At 43.2% G+C, this 17,536-nt stretch overlaps 1 long non-coding RNA gene across 1 annotated transcript in view; it reads right to left on the bottom strand.

The window, feature by feature from the left end:
• The window catches only part of LOC134069107 (uncharacterized), a 55,718-nt gene that overhangs the window by 11,551 nt on the left and 26,631 nt on the right, over positions 1–17,536 (bottom strand). The gene's annotated exons all lie outside the window — the stretch shown is intronic.

Genomic DNA, 17,536 nt, shown 5'->3' with positions numbered 1-17,536 from the left:
TAGGCTACCCCACGTGATGTTGCTGACAACAACAACAACAGCATCAGCAGCAGTAGGCTAGTAACAGCAGCAACAGTGAGCCAAATATGATGTTCACGACATTATATTTAGTCTGTCAAATATTAAAACTTTCCATCCAGTAAATAAAACTATCATAATTGAACAGTATACAATACTGTATATTTATATTCCATATTAACAAGCCTACATTCCGCACATCTCACATATCTGCATTCGCAGATTGGCCATCAGCTCTTCTCAAGAAGATGCGTTTAGAATGCACGCAATGGAATTTGATTCTTGCATAAATTATACTATGTTTTATGGTTGCTCTGCAGTTTGATGTTGGATGTCTCTTATTATGTGGAGTGTTCAACCCAACCCCCACAGATCCCACCCCGACCCAAAGTCCCACCCCACCCCCATCTTCAAATATAAACAGTTTTAAGAATTTATTTGAATCGCATTCCCTCCCTTGCGCAGGCGCATTATGTTATTGCACCCCAACATTTTTTTTCCTCCTTACCCGATCCGCTCAAGATCTTCCTGACAAACCACATGACGTCAAAAGATGGCGCAGACCGTCCTACTTTCACGCGCTAAAGTGCCACCTGAACTTGACTGCTAGAATCACAGTAGTTTTGGAGATGCGACGGGCGGATAGACCATAATGGGATAGACGACGCATGTGAGCAAAACTATACTCAGCAGTTACGTGACAAGGTTAGCTCCTCAGGACCAAACCACCAAAAGAAAAGCATGAAAGGCTGCTTTCTTGGATTCTCAAAAGGATTATAGAGCCTTGGCAGTCACGTGGTACGAGTTTTGTAGGCTAGCAGTTCCTATGTAGCTGGCAGCCTCTGAAACTGTTGTGTTGTCTATCCATCATTGTAGAGTGCGTTTTATTGTTATGATGTGGTTTTTAAAATACATGTCAAGACATTTACCTCATTATGGTAAGGCTTTCAACTCCAGTTGGTTCCTCCAGATAAGAACGCATGGTCGGCTATTTTTTTACCACGTTGATCTGAGAATGAATAAGTAACGGTTTGATGCTGAAAACTACCTTCACCGCGACACCCTTACCCGACCCGGAAGCCTTACTCAATCCCACAGCATTTGCTGGCTAAGCGGGGAAGCACAGTCTAAGAGGATAAACCGATTCAAGCAGGTTCCAAACGCATTTTGTCACGCAATCGAGTTTGTGATCACAATAAAGTCAGTTGCTAAATTACCTTATGCAGTGCGTGCTGCAAAGTGAGCATGTAGCCCACAGCACGAATTATTAGTTTCAGCACGCATTGCATGCAACCCACATCTTTTTAATATTTGAAATCCAAACGCCCCCCTCCGTCTTCTTGCCTGTATTATATCATCACACAATGATGTCAGTCATGTCATGTGATGCAACGATGAAGGTGTGTCAGATCATCCATAAGAGACAACCTTATTTGTGGGTTCTGCTGTGGTCGAATTGTTGGGGAAAGGCATAAAGGCATTATCATATTCAGAATGGCACACTTTTTTGTGTGTCATATGTTTGATGAAAAGTTTCATTGTGGATGAACCTTTTCATATTTACTTATGGAGACACTATGTAAAATACTTGTATACAACAATAGAACACACACAATTGGGCTTGTTTGGAATTGGTCATTTATTTGCCCTTTAGTTCTATTTCACAAACTTATTTGGCAACAGTCTGTAGGGGAAGAAAACAGGCAAACTCACGTCTTCTCCATAGGCTAAAAGACGCACCATGGACATGCCAAGGACATGCCAATAGCATGTTTAGTTTTACAGGCAAATTATCCTTTGATAATGTGAACTATGTTGCTTTCTTAATTAGCCAAATATGTAGGTCTATTAATGTATATAACATAAGTTTCGATGTTTTGTACCACTTCACAAAATCTCTCTAGGCCTATGAACTGTGAATAGCCGAACGTGAATGTAATTGCTGAAAGAAATATGTAGATTTTGGGAATGATTTGCACGTCAATTACTTAAACGTGCTTTCATTATTGATCCTTGTTTCACCTGCTCCAGTGCTGAATATGCAAAGGTACTCATTGAGAACGTTAATCCAGGATGTTTTTGTTTTAAAATCAATCTAATGCATGTAGCAATGGCATTGTTATGTTAAAAATTGAGACAATGTCATTGTTATTTACTTCAGTGGCACTTAAATCATTCAACATTCTCACCCGTCGTGGTAGAACCCATTCAGGTGATGTGGTAGGTTTAATAGTTGCCTAACAGATGAGGTAGGTCCAGATAGCCTGAAGGTTCATCTTTACACGTTACCCTGTGTTAATTCAGCGAACCACATCCGCTGTCTTATTCTCGTAATGGTGATTCGGACCCTTAAGAACTGGAATGGAAGTTAGACATTGTTTCAGGCCCATTTGCCTTTTTGTATCTGAAATATTTTACAAAAGCATGTAATAGATGCCTGTGAACATTATGTGAGCGTTTTCTACCGAAGATGAGAATAAGTGGCATCCGTTTATTGTTTTTAGTACGATGACAGCCACTTGTATTTATAAACAAACTAGCCATCTTTCCACCCATTTACTGGGTTTTTGTTTATAGTCTCAAAGGAGTCAGACACACCAATGTGTCACCACTGAATAACTAATTTGATTTCAAGGCGGCCCCAATTACCCCAAGATAATGTTTCCACGTAAAAGTGCTAAAACGAAAATAGGGTAATCTATTAGTCTGAGACGGTCTAAATGCCCTAACATCTGGGAAGGTGTCACAAACCTGATGAATTTATCTACGGAGCTCGCAAGTGCGTAGAAGCTAATGGGTCCCTGGAGTGAGAAGTGGAGCAAACGCTCCATTCAAGAAGGCAGATGTTTCGCTGCAGTGGTGTGGTGTGATGTGTTGTGTTTTGACAAGTTCATTTTGGCCGCGAATGAAACGAGCGTTAACGAGCCATTTACCTCCTTTCTGCATTGCTCTGCATGCCATGCACGTGTAAAAACCACGGCATGTCAACACTCTCATATTTCAGATTTCATTTAATTCATTTCCCCATGAAGAAAACTTCTAGTCAAATAAAGTCAGCGGAATCACATAAGTGCATGGTCCAGTCTTGTGTTGGATGAAATAGCAGGTTTATAGCTGTCAGAACTATGGTTTTCATATACTCTTTTATGAGTTGTCTGTGCAAAGAACATCCCTCGTTTCAATTCACAGAGTAACTTGCTATTTGTGGACAAATGTAAGATTAGCCTTGGTGAGTGGAAGGCTTTGGAAATTAGAGGATAACAAATAAATAAATAAATAAAAAGTTGGACTGATCACACTAATCACAGTATTTGTTTAAAGAGGCGCAATCCCGTTTGTTTTTGGATGCTCTTTTCAGACGTCAGGATTGTAACGTGTGATTGTTTTTTTTAGTTCCCTTCTGCCATATTTAACTTAGCAAAGTTTGCACCTGAAAAGAGGTCCTTCTTTTGTAAGGAGAGCGCACGGATACCCCACTGGGCTAATGTCTCGCCTCGAGGGGTGGGCAAGAAGCACAAATCAGCGTTCTCCTGCCTACCTCCACTCTTAACAACTGAAAGCCACTGTGAATCCTAAATCATGCATATTAATGCTATGCTGTTAAGATGACAGGCATTTGAAAAAATATATATATGAGGATATCTTTGTAGAACTAGATAACGATTACAGCAGATTGCCACACTCTTGTAATGTGAGTTCCTACATTCGACTGGTCCATCTGCGTAATTACAAGAATCTTACAAGGTTACGGATATTAGCCTAAGGTCTTCTCACAACGACATGTCATCTGTCTCTCTCAAATGAGTCCGGGGTAGTTTGTTTTAGTTTATAAACTGGTGTAGGTGATAACAATAAGTATAACTGTAGCTGTTTTAAGTTTACAAGATATGAAAAAGTTTCCAAACTAATTTAAATTGAGGAAGTTCACTGCATATAGCTCATTCCATTTAATGTTTCTCATGGTGGTTTTAAAGCGAGGAAAATATTTGTGTGTGTGTGTGTTGTTTATCTAACTTTGCTCTTCAGAGAATCAATCAAAACATACTCAGCATTGACTCATTTATTTATTTTTGTTAACATGTTTACTTTGGCCTACCAGTAAAGTAGGAATTATAATTTGTTTCTGTCTGGAGACAAGTTTCTTAACGATTGTGTAGTAATTTCAACTGTAAACAACTTATTTTATATGCAGGAGTGAATGCACCTGAGGAGATAGCCTGACTATCAAGAATTCTCTCTCCAGTAAACCAAGACAGCGAGGTCCGCTTCCTTAACCCGAAGCCTGCATGGTGACTGGCTCTGGAAATCACGGTAGAACCACTAGCACTGGATAGTCTTGATGTTGAGAGTACTGTCCGTTTGAGTGTTCAGCTTCAGCATTATGCCAAAGTATCATTGAATTCTAACCCATGCCCATCAGAGTGGTTTGAAAAAACACAAAGTTATTCCAAGTAGTGTCACTATTACTGGTTCAATTAGCTAAGGAGGTCTTCTTTGACACAGCCTCGTGCTACATTACCATCCTGTATCTGAGTAATGGTACCACACATCTAAGCCATCCTGTGGAGCAATGCCCTATCAAGCTACAGCATAAACACACAGAGAGCACCAACACCAAACGTGTGGTGTGAGCCTACAGCTCCTCTTCTGCGTGGCCCACGGGCAGCGGAGCGGCTCTAGCTGGACATGACACCGTTCATCTGGGCCGACGCCCGGGCCAGTGGGTGGACGAGCATGTCAACAAGGGCTTGGACCTCCGTTTAGAAACACAATGCAACGAAAACACTATATTATGGTGAGAAAGAAGATTATTATTTCTCTCAACAGGAGACGTTCCTGCAGATGACTTTGGAGGAGAACGTTGAAGTTCAAATGAAATGAAACAGAATAACTGAATGTTATTACGTATATTGGATTAGATTAAAAGCCTTTTCGAATCATCAGGTGTAGATTTCAAGATGACTCACTGAATATCCGAGGAGCCCTCAGTTGTACCACTAGAGGCGTAACTCACACACCCAACGGCTGCACACAGTGTTTACAAAACTACGGAATCGAGACCATGGAAGTGTAGAGTAGGGAAAACAACCACGACCGAGAGATGTGATGTGTATGTCCCAGAGAGAGAGAGAGAGAGAGAGAGAGAGAGAGAGAGAGAGAGAGAGAGAGAGAGAGAGAGAGAGAGAGAGAGAGAGAGAGAGAGAGAGAGAGAGAGAGAGAGAGAGAGAGAGGTCTCTCAATTCTATCAGGACTTTTCCTTGGTAAGAGGCTGTAGATCTCGACACCTAAGCTAGCTTACTGAGCCTCAACACCATATTATCTCTATTAGCCACATGGGCACACATGGCCTTGTCCAGAGCCCAGTTGGTAATAGCAGCATTGTAAACATGGTCACAGGGACAGTCTACAACTAGCATTGAGTGGCAATCACACAGTGAGTTGCAGTAATGTTTCCAGTCAAACCATTACGTATGGGGTTCCACTTCAAATGTAACGTTAACAGACCAAAAATCTATCTGTGGCTAACCCAATGTGAAAGAGCAGGTCAGCTCAAATCACACAGGCGAGAGCAGAAGACAGGGGGTGTGAGGAGAGGTCTGGAAAAGTTTGGCACCCAGACCCCCAATATCAACACCTGCAAATGAGAGGGGGTTGGACGCAGGCAGAGGAGCAGTTGTCGGGCCTGCACTGACAGTTGCCGAAACACTGGCCGGCGGTCAGACCAAACACATCTATCTGGACTACAAATGGAGGTGGTTAGTAGTGAGAAGGGTTGTCGCCCTGATATGGCTACAGCTGACACAACATGAGAAGTTGCCTCGCTGCACCCCCCCCCCCCCCACAAAAAAAGCAGCGCCTCATTTTCAAACTCCAGGATAATTCAATCTACTCCACACTGCCTTTTGGTCCCATCAGGAGACAAATATGAGGGTCACATTTTCCTGGCAGCAAAGAGCGACCTTCTATTCCGATGTTTTTCACAGGCAGTGTTTTAGGAAAATTCACTCCAGTTATAATTTTGATGCAGATCAGGTTAGATAGAGGCTGTGTTTGCACTAAACAGACATGTCTTCACCAGTAAAACTCAATCACTTCCTTTGTGGACATGTTTTCTTTGTCTCAGTTCAACATCACTCAATGAATCTAACGGCAGACTCTCTGCCTACAGACCTTTGTGAGAGATAACATTTTTATCAGATGTAAGGAGGAAAATAAAATACCAGCGAGCCACCTGCAGTTCATTTGTAGTCAGATACTTTTGTTCAGACACTACTGAAGCATATGACATTAATGGAATACTTGTCCATTCCAATATCAAGACTCAAGAAATGTATCAGTTGTCTAGTCAAATTACAACGAAAATAGATTAATTCCTGATCAGAATGCAAGCATATTTTTAAGCAGCATGCATGTGTTTCTGTGTGTGTGTGTGTGTGTGTGTGTGTGTGAATAGGACAGAGAGAAGACTGAGTGAGTGGGCAAGTGATGAAGGTGGAGTAAGACAGCATGTATAGGCTGGACGCGGGGGATGGAAGGCCAGGTGCTGGCGGAAATTGCCAAACTATTGCCAAAGCGACCTCATGCCAGGATAATGCTGGGGCCATAGGTGTTCCTGAGCCTATCTGAACCCTCATGCTGATAGCTTTTCAATGCCTGGAGGACAATCTCCCAAGTAATTGCTTTTTTCCTCTGTTTCAGCTTTTTTCCATTTTCCTTTAAAAACAGCTCAAAATAAGGGTATTGCTGTTTTGGGGCACTGCAAGTGCATTATAAAATGCACAACATTGTGCATTGCGAATGACTGTAAAGGCATACTACGACAAAGCCATAAAGTGATTGAAATAAGTTATCTTTATGATTTCTGTTTACTTTAAATCAAATGGTGTTCTTCAGGAAAGAACATGCATCAGACAAGTTTGATTGCAACGGCACCTGTTACTGATGAAAAGAAAAACTTGGAGCATTCATTTTACATTTCACCTCTCAGATTTTTTTGCACATGCATACATAGGATATAACATAGTTATAATGTAAATGTGTACAAATGTTGCGCGCATCTGAAGACTGTCCAAATTGTTGACAGGAAATTCTGAACGTTGGAAATGTGGAGACCCAGACCTGGCTATCTTGAGAGGCGTAAAAGATATCCCCCTTGTTAAAAAAGCAATATTTCGAAATATTTTCCATTTTGCCTGCTAGAAATCCTATCCAAGCCCCCTCCCTGTCAAGTGACCTATGACATAATTTTTACGGAGGTAGGGAGCGACACGAAAACAAGCGCTGCTCAAAGCGCTCCAGCCTCATCTTGGAAGAAGCTTTTCAAGGATGTTAGTTTGTTTATTTGATTTTTGTTTTAATATTGAAATAAATAATTCTGCAAGGACGCAAGGAAGATATAAATAACCCCATTTAAACTTAGGAAAAATACACAAACAATAATCATTATTATTAATAGTAATTGCTGTACTATTATTTAGGCCCTAATATTATTGTTAAAGGTCTTGCTTTTTAACTACATTGTCGTATTTTGTTGTGGTATGGGCCTGTAGGTCCTAAATGAAAAGCAACAAGGTGAAGTATTTTTTTTATGAGAACACAGCAGTGATGTACCACGTTTAAATGAGTCGTGGATGCCACGGTCTACTAAAACGCATTTCTCACGAAAAGAAATGTGCAGTCACAGCATCGTGTTATTAACAATTCACTTGGCATGTCCTTGAACAGTTCATTCGAAATGAATGTCAAGGAAACCTCAATCATGCAGTAGGGGGTCAGATTGCGGCAATTTGCCTGTCCGTTTAACTTTTACTGTATCGGATAGAATGGTGTTTCTGCTAGCAAACCGGAAAATAAATGGGAAATTCTTCATAGAACAATAATATTTTCTGCACACTGGAACCACTAGAAATATGTTGATGCGGGCTAAACGATCGCTAAAGAAGCACATTAAAATCCACGCACGGCTGGTATTTCTACAGGTAGTAGCTCTACTGTTTCCATGAGGTTGCAAAACTGAGGAGAGGATAGTCTGATAACTACAGCAAACTCGAGAGGCTTTCCTGAATTAATGTCTGCGGTTTAAACCTCTGTCCGCAGATGGAAGCCAAAGACGAGCAGTGCAGTGCGCACTGTTTGTTTTTATTCTTCTACAACATAAATAATATATTAACTCGCCTGTCTGGCTGTTGCATTTAGTATGCCGTCGTTCATGCATTAGAAATGACAAGCTGACGGAGAGGAGGGGAGGCACACTACTCACCATGTAAAAGTGATATAATAAGACATTACTTCCATGGTTGTACGGCCTTACCTCATCCAGTAGTAAACTGTTCTACACACCACTGACACGATATCTCAACTATGTTTGAAAGGAACGTTTAAGCCCACAAGAGCCTGAAAAAGAAACTATAGGCCATATGATTCCTAAGTCAACAGAGCAAAGAGAGATTCCTTATAGTTACAGTTTCATGACACAACAAAGCAAAAGGATTATTTTACCAGAATATTTTTAGGCACCCCTAGTTTATCTTCACAGAGCTATCTCTGATATAAATGGTCAGCATGTCCATACACTATCTTGACAAATCATTTGAGATTTTTTGTCTTTAAAAGCACATACCTTTCAATAACAGGAAGGCCTATCAAATATTGAAGTTAGATATGCAGGCTTCTGTGATTTTTGGTGTATTACCTAAATAAGGTGAAATCTGGGGCAGCCAGACTCAAGTAGACTGGTTGTCGGAGTCAGTGAAGTGTGAAATTGCAGCACCAGACAGCAGGCATAATAGCTCCGAAGGGGGCTAATGTCCCAGCTACATTCACAGAACATTTTTATAATGGCTAAATTAAAAAGAAAAAAAATTATAGATCTATCCAGTTTGGTAAAAACATTGGGGGGTTTTTTTCCACTACTGGGATTTTTTAAAATTCCTATTCATTTGGCTTTTCATTGTCTCTATTTGTTCATTTCTTTCATCAGGATTTCACCTTACGGACGAGAGCCTATTAAAGAGAACACAGACCTGCAGAAAAAAAGGCGAGGAGGGGTAAAATGGGGTGAGGAGAGAGAGGCTGCGAGAGCGAGGTTAGTAATTTGGGCCCCTTTGGAGGAGCCCCTGCCATGAGCAAGCACCCAGACGTCTTGGCAGAGGAAGCAACAGAACAATTAAAATTAATAACTGTGAGCAAGCCTGCTTCCGTTCCATCCATGTAGAGGATACACACTTTTCTCACTTGTACGCATGAACATACACACACAAGCGCCCGCGCACACATACATACACACACACACACACACACACACACACAACAACAATCACCTCATGTGCACACACACATAGTGGTAGCAGCGAGGCAGAGAGAGCTTTGGGAGGTTGATTGTGTCACAAGCGTGTTTGTGGAGGTGTGATGACTTCCTGGCTTGGGATGAAATTGCCCCTGCCCTTGTGCCGTGATTTCTGTCTGCGCGCTGTGCCTCTCGCACGAGACCCCCGACACACCCCTCCATACACACTTTAACTCTTTCCTTGCACCTGTCATTTCAGCCACAGATCTGATGTCTAGCACAGCCCTGAGGCTGCACACACACACACACACACACACACATACACACACACACACACACACACACACACACACACACACACACACACACACACACACACACACACACACACACACAGCGCCCTGTTGCCATACCGCGTCTATGACGGACTCTGATGGTCTCGATGGCGTCGAGGGTCTTTCCTCGTATTGGAGCGCAACGGCCTGTCTGATGTGGATGGAGGACTTAGTGAGTGACATGATAAACCGCAGCGCTGCGTGTGATTAAAGTTGGGAAGGCCCTGGCTGCACCGTGGACAAACCTGCGGCTCACCACTCATCGCCATATAGCGTAAAACACATAATCAGTCTCCTCTCCATAAGCTTTAAGTGCAGACAGGACAGATCTAATACTCTTAGTCCGCCTGCGCCTGTCTTCGCACTTAGATGACCATACATTATTAGCCCACGCCACACACAGAGAGAGACCGAGAGACAGAAAGACAACATGGCTGCTGATGAAGCCTTGCTGAGAAGTCACACTTATATATTATTCCGGAATGTTGATTGGTGACTTTTTTTATGACTCTTTTGATTATGGGGCAGCGCCGTCGAGCCCCAGCAGACGGCCTAATGGCTAAGCGCAGAGGCAGGCAGACAGACAGACAGAGCATGTAGATTAAGGAGGTTTAACCTTGTTTAAAATTATTAATCCACTTCTAATTCCGGCTGGCCCCCCTCAGAGCGGGACCCTATCAAAAAAATCAGCACTCCTCATTGTGAGGCCCGGACCAGAGGAGGGTAAAAAACGCTCTTGGAAGTTGCATCTGCCCCCCTGCACACACACACACACACACACACACACACACACACACACACACACTCGCGGTCTGCTAAGGCGGGGCCTAGCCACCTCTCCTCTCATTTTTCGGGGGAAAATGGCAACCCTGCTGACAGTTACCAGGCTGGGAGCCAAAAAAACAACCAAAATGACTGTATGTCTTGCCGAGAAGCGTCTCATTTATGGCAAGAGGCAACTCGGAGAGACAAAATACAGTGAGGCAACGTTGCGAATGTCTGGCTGTCCTTGCCCTCAGAAAGTGTTTCATCAGCTGGGTTCAAAGTAATTACTAGTCCGTTATTAAGCAATAAAGCGCAAGAGGCCCTCTGTGTGTATATTACAAGAATTAAAAAAAAAACATGAGCAGAGAAGTGAGAAGTAGGGTCAGCAACCCTTTCACCAGCAGACCCTAGTATTTTTACGCACAAATACTGATAGAAAACAAACGGCTTGCCAAAATTCATCAGAATAGGATCATTTTCAATGATTTCTAAGCCAAATGTAGATAGGTTATGTCGAATTGTAGTGATAACATGTTAGAGGTGTTTTAGACGTATATTTGGAAGAACAGAGATTTGGCACCACTCCTCTAAAAAAAAAAAAGAACGAATTACCATCCTGTGAACGCCCGTTTGTCCCTCAGCCCCTCCAATCCCCAAATCTCCACTTCCACACACACACACACACACACACACACACACACACACACACACACACACACACACACACACACACACACACACACACACACACACACACACACACACACACACACACACACACACACACACACACACACACACACATGCACACACACATGCACACCATGAGTCCCGGCAGCTCGTAATAACAGACATTTGCGGCAGCAGCTGCAGGCAGTCTCTGTTCACCTCTTGCTCTGCCGACTACTCACGGCCTACTGAGTGATGGCACATCACCACTTGATGCCAACATTTCATTTCTTACGTTTTACTCCTGCACTTACTCATGCAGTTCACACATTAATGCACAGCCACCTCCACCACGGTAGAAGATGAAATACATATTTATCATGCACTCTGGCTTCCCTGGTGCCACCAGGCTCTACCACTTGGGCCACCATCTTCCCATTAGTATGGAGCTTATGCTGGTCATGAGACACATTTGACCATAGATGATATATACGCCTGGCCATCGCATAGGACTCATGGACGGACATTTACATCGTTGATGTCAAATCCAGCAGACTGTCCAGTCTCGAGTTGAAAAGAGAGACCCCCCCCCCCCCCCAAACACCCACACACCCACACACAGCCACACACACACACTCACACTCAGCCACACATTAGGAGCCCCTCTCCCTCCCACCTCTGTGCTCCATTACGCCTCTGTGCCTCTCTGACGGCTTTTCATATCTCACCATCTCCTATCTGAAGCACCCTGACATTTTCGCTGCAATCAGCCATTAGACCTGTCATTTCCGATACCACACACACATTCCAGCCATTCTGTCAGAAAATTGGTCCCCCAATTAAAAAGTAATCGAAGGCTGATAAGTAAAAAGCATGCCCTCAGTACCGGGCTTTTAATTTTTTTCCCCTCCTTTCATTTAGCCTCTCCACTGATGAGTTTTGAGTGCCTGAGGATTGACAGAACAAAAGGAAATTGTTGTGGCCTGGCTCGTTATTTAATGAATTGATTATTTATTTTACTGTCACCGCCACGCTGTCATGCCCCAGACTGTTACTGTAGCCCACAAATTACTGTGTTTAAGTGCATCTCCATCAGTCCATGGCCACCTGCCCTTAACTCCATCATCAGTGTGATTGAAAGAGGAAAAAACACTCTCAGATCCGTCCCTCGCTGCTCCCCACAAACACGTCCTCCGGCAGACCAGTGTGGATGTGACCTCTCCTCTGGCTCCCCTTCGCTGCAGTCACCGCCACATCCCAACACCAGAATCACACTCAACAAAAATCCACACAAATTTGTATGAACCCACAATAACACCAACAGTTTTCATAAGCATGCTTCCATCCATTTACAAAGGGATACTGTAGACCATGGGGGCCTGTCGTCACAAATGTAAGAGGGCTTTGCTGTCATGGACTTGACATGTGGGTGAATAATTTATACCCACTGACTGCCATTAGCTGGGATTTGGGGTGGGGGGGAATTAGCACTCACGGGCTGAGGCAGTCTGTGGCTCTGAGTGACCACCACGCCGTCTTCCCAGACCACCAGCTGGACGCTCCCATTGCTGGCCACCGAGGAACCTCCCGTGATCCTTCACAAGCTCCTTCAGATTGGCTGCTATCATGGATTTGCTGTGTTGTCTGAAGAATTACACTTGGAGTGCTTTGACTAAAGAGAGAGTTGTGTTGCTGTAGCTCCAAAAGAAGGCTTTGTTCACACGTTGGCATGACCCTTAAACGGCGCTAGCTGTCGCAGACATTGAATGTGCTTTTGGTTGTCAAGAGCGGAAATCTAACAGAGCTCCAAGAGGATGTTATAAAACGACATGTCTCGAGGTGTGAATATGTGAATAGTTTGGTTTTGGTCACACTCCAGAACCAACCTTCCACATTCCCCATCCACCCACCAATCCAAACATGTGCACACTCTCATACACACACGTACAGTACATGTACGTGGCCCAGGCCCTCTCAAGTGTGAACACATACACTTGCCAAGGGGGAAAAAAATACTGCAGCAAGAGAATGTCATAAACAAGTTTACAAGTCAAAGTATGAAGTAGCTGAGGGAACTGTGGTGGCCTAGTGGTTTTGCAGTCAATTTGGCCTGATGTACATATAACCATAGACAAATAACTGCTGCAGAAATGAGCATAATGCTACATGGAAATGATTACAGCTGAGCGTTTGGTCACCAGAGAGAGACAAGTGCTTTGGGTTTGGTTCACTTCCCGTTGGAGCGATTGTGGTGGGTTTAACACTGCGACAACGTCAGGCCTTAAATATCCTGCTGGTCCTCTGGAATCAACACTATCCACGTGAAGAGTTGTTTGTTTGTCATGCAGCTTTGCGAGGCTGTAGAGATTTGCGTTGCTCACACGAGTCTCTTTGCACTTGCTAATTTCAGGATTCATGACTCATCAGGTGGCACTGGCTCGACTCGATCTTTGCTGGTGGCTCACAGCTAACATAACACATCTACAGGTACCTCTCAGGGTGAAAATATTATTCATGTATTGAACATATACAAATATATTTGACTGGTGCTTTGTATCAATATAGATAGATAGATAGATAGATAGATAGATACTTTATTGATCCCCAAGGGGAAATTCAAGATATGCAGCACATGCAAGGAAATAATTGATGTCATTTTTCCCTTTGGAAAGTTTGACCATCAATATAGTCATACATCATATGGTCATCTATACCTCAGTCTACACCTCACAATAAAGATGCATGACATTTCTCTTAAGAAGAGATTCCAAGGCCAAACCACAACAAAGCATCAAACTTTCTTCTTTATGCTCGGTGAAACCTCCAGCTTATTATTTAGTGATATTTCTGAGATCATTATCTGGCGAGACACATCACGCATCATGCTGGTAGGCCATCTCTGCGATTTGACTGAAGTGACTTTGCAAGACCATGCCAACATCAAAGATGTTCAGCTTGAATCAAAGTTTTCCAGCATGCTGCCTCTAGCTACCCATCAAAGAAACTAGAAGTGCAGTAGATCAGTGTGCTGTTCTGCAATGATACTTAGTATTTTTACCATACGGGTTGTCATTTGAACTGTGTCTGGCATCCTTTTGATTGGCTGAGTTAACAAATGAGCAAGGTATCACAACACATATCTACCGTTCTACTACTAGACCTTGAAAAACTGGAAACAGTTGAGTGACTAATGTTGTCCAGTATGAGTCGGTTTACTGTTTTGAGAGTTCCAGTGTAAAGGCAGGACTGTCGCACTGACATGCTTGCACGTACAGACACACACACACACGCACGCACACACACACACACACACACACACTCACACACACACACACACACACACACACACACACACACACACACACACACACACAGCCTTCACTTTGACAACTGAATGCATATTTCTAAGTCATAAACTCTGCTCAGTGTATATGGGCTACCTGGGTTCAAATCAATGTCAAGGACATTTACAAGAATCTTAAAGTAAATGGCCAGCAGGGCAGAGGACTGTTAAACCCCAAGCTCTGGGCAGACCGTGAAGCTGGGGAAAGGGGTGAGTGAGTGACTGTGGAGGAGCCATGGGGGTGAGAGGGTTAGGAGAGTCAGGGGCGGTCAGTGGCTCCTATGTCTGGCCCAAGACGACCTGTGGCAGGAGAATTGAGTGAAGGTTTCCCTACAGTCTCCTCAGGCCTTTAAAACAACACATACACATGCCCTTTAAAATGACATGTAAATAACACACCAACACAACAACACACAAACCACCAATACAGGTCACTACTGCCATTCATCTTGTTCCATATAGCAGCATCTCTCAACACAAAGACTATAATTTCCTGTAAATCACTTGACAGAACTAGTCAATCAATCTCCAAAAATGAGGGTCAACCAGCTTCTGATATTGATTGCTATTCATTCATTCATTCATTCATTCCTGTTCAGCTGAACTCACTAAACCAGTTCAGACTAATGTTGTATTGACAAACTGCTATACAACAGCATATACTTCCCTTTTTTTCAAGACCACTCGTGTGCTAAGTACAGCACCGGCCCCTAGAGAGAACTGTGTGAATTACTATGAATCACCCTTCTCAATGGCTCTCATGTCTTTTCTCTGCCAGCTTAAAAAGAAGCCATCTTTACATTTCTTCATTTAACACACTTTTGATGAGGAGTAACATTCAAGCAACATTGCAAAGGAAACCTTAGGTTACCTTGCTACTACAATAAATACTACTACCAGACGTTGAAAGTGCAAAAGTTTAAGTATAAGTTAAAATGTAGTTGAAGGAGGCAGTGGTATAAGGAGAAGGAGAGAAGAAATGAAATGCTTGGTAAGTGTATGTTAGGTGTGTTGAGTTGTTAAATGTGTTAGAACAGGGGGTATACTCAGAAGAGTTGGGTCTTCAAGAGCTTCTTGAAGATAGAGAAGGATACCCCTTGTTCTAGTAGCACATGGTAGGACGTTCCACCAACGGGGAACAACAAATTAAAGTAGTCTGAATCGCCAACAGTGTAGGGGCGGCATTACCAGATGACGTTCCTTGGAGGAACGCAATGGCCGAGGGGTAACATAAGCCTTGATGTCAACATAAGTTGTTAAGCCATGATGTTAACATAAGCCTCCCATTTAAGTGAATGGAAGCAGACCCAGCAATCACTTTGTAGGCAAGTTTTAGTGACTTGAATTTGATGCGAGCAGCCAAAGGCAGCCAGCGGAGCTCAACGCACCACTGCATTCTGGACCATCTATACTGGTTTCACTGCAGAAGCCTGTAAGAAGGGAGTTGTAGTGGAGGCGAGCGATAACCATGGTCTGTACCAAGAGCTGGATTGTGTGTTGGGTTAGGTACGGCCTGATTCTTCTTATATTGTATAGTGTGAAGTTTCATGCAACCTTGGTAGGAGCAAGAGGTCACTTTTGATGTTGATGTTGTGGTGTACAGTTTGGCTGGGAAAACCAGCAGTTCAGCCTTAGAGAGGTTTAGTTGGAGGTGATGTAGAAATGGCAGAGAGACAATGCGAGATCTGCACCAAGATGATGGGTCATCAGACGGGAATGACAGATAGAGTTGGGTATTGTCTGCGTAGCCATGATACTGTATGAGAAGCCATGCACACACACTAGCACAAAGACAAAGGGCCCCAACACCAAGCCTTGGTATACCCCTGTGGTGAGGAAATAAGATGCAAATGTTTGTCCAAGCCATGACACACTGAACCATCACCCAATGAGGCAAGGAGCGTGCTTCCCCTGTGATGCCAATGGATGACCATGTCGAAAGCACCCGATAAGTCGAGCAAGATGACCAAGGACCAAGCAGCTACTCTGGCTGCCTTTAAGGCTTCTGTCACAGACAACAGAGTTGTTTCACTACAGTGGCCACATTTAAAGCCGGATTGATTAGGATCAAGGACTTCATTCCGTGAGAGGAATTCTGTGACCTGTTTGGAAAGCACCCTTTAGATAGTCTTAGAAAGGAATGGGAGGAGCGAGGCCAGCCAATAGTTGTACACTTGAGTGAGAGTGCGAGAAGTTTTTTTAAGCAGAGGTGTTATCCAAGTCAGTTTAAATGCAGAAGGAAGAGTACCAGAATTCAGTGAGGCATTAATCACTTGTGTGATTGCATGGCCTGCAAATGTTTGTCCAAGTCTTGTATCCTTGTATCCTTGTAAGAGATGACTCTCAGGAGGTTGGTCAGCAAGGGGTGCAGCTGGAATGTTACTCTCAAAGAGAGGAGTAAATGAAGGAAATGATGTGTCATTATCCGCTGGGGACTGAGGCTATGCAGCCACGAAGGACTGCTGCATCTAGAACTCTTCAGAGCTAGCTGGAGTTGTACAAAACCATAGAGGCCACCGTCTTCAGAGTACACACTTCACACAGCGCATCTCCAAATCCACAAACAAAATACTCTAATGTGGTTCTGTAATATGATGTTTGTTCCCTTCAGATGCCTGGGATAATTACATGGAATAGGATTTATTTTGGAGTACAGACTTTCTGTCTTTGTTCTCTGTCTCCTGAAACACCAAAAACATGTTGGTATGTTCCATATGATTTAAATGGGTCTATAGTGGCTCCTCCCTCTGAAACCGTACTTGCAAATCAACTGAATATTTCTTGACAGCCTTTTCCCTGAATGTCTTGTGAGGAATAACTGAATGTTCCAGGAATCATTCATAGTGTGTCAGTTTCCCAAATCAAGCCTGTCTGAACGCCACCTACAACATTGAAGGGGCTGAATACTCAGTTACTATACCTAGACCACATTGTTTTCAGATACCATGACTGGAGCTATCAGAGCCAGACATTCAAGGCCAATTTTGTATTACAATTTTGTTTGGACATTTAAAATTGTTCAATTTAAAGTGTAGGCCTTAGTTCTGTGTTCTCATTTGTTCTTCAGACCATTTGTCTCTGTTCACACATTTTGCACAGCACTTCCACCTTCAGTAAATC

This window comes from Sardina pilchardus, chromosome 21, assembly GCF_963854185.1.
Source record: "Sardina pilchardus chromosome 21, fSarPil1.1, whole genome shotgun sequence".
Lineage (NCBI taxonomy): Eukaryota > Metazoa > Chordata > Actinopteri > Clupeiformes > Clupeidae > Sardina > Sardina pilchardus.
Note: the sequence above shows the minus strand (reverse complement) of the source record. Positions and strands in the feature narration are given on the sequence as shown.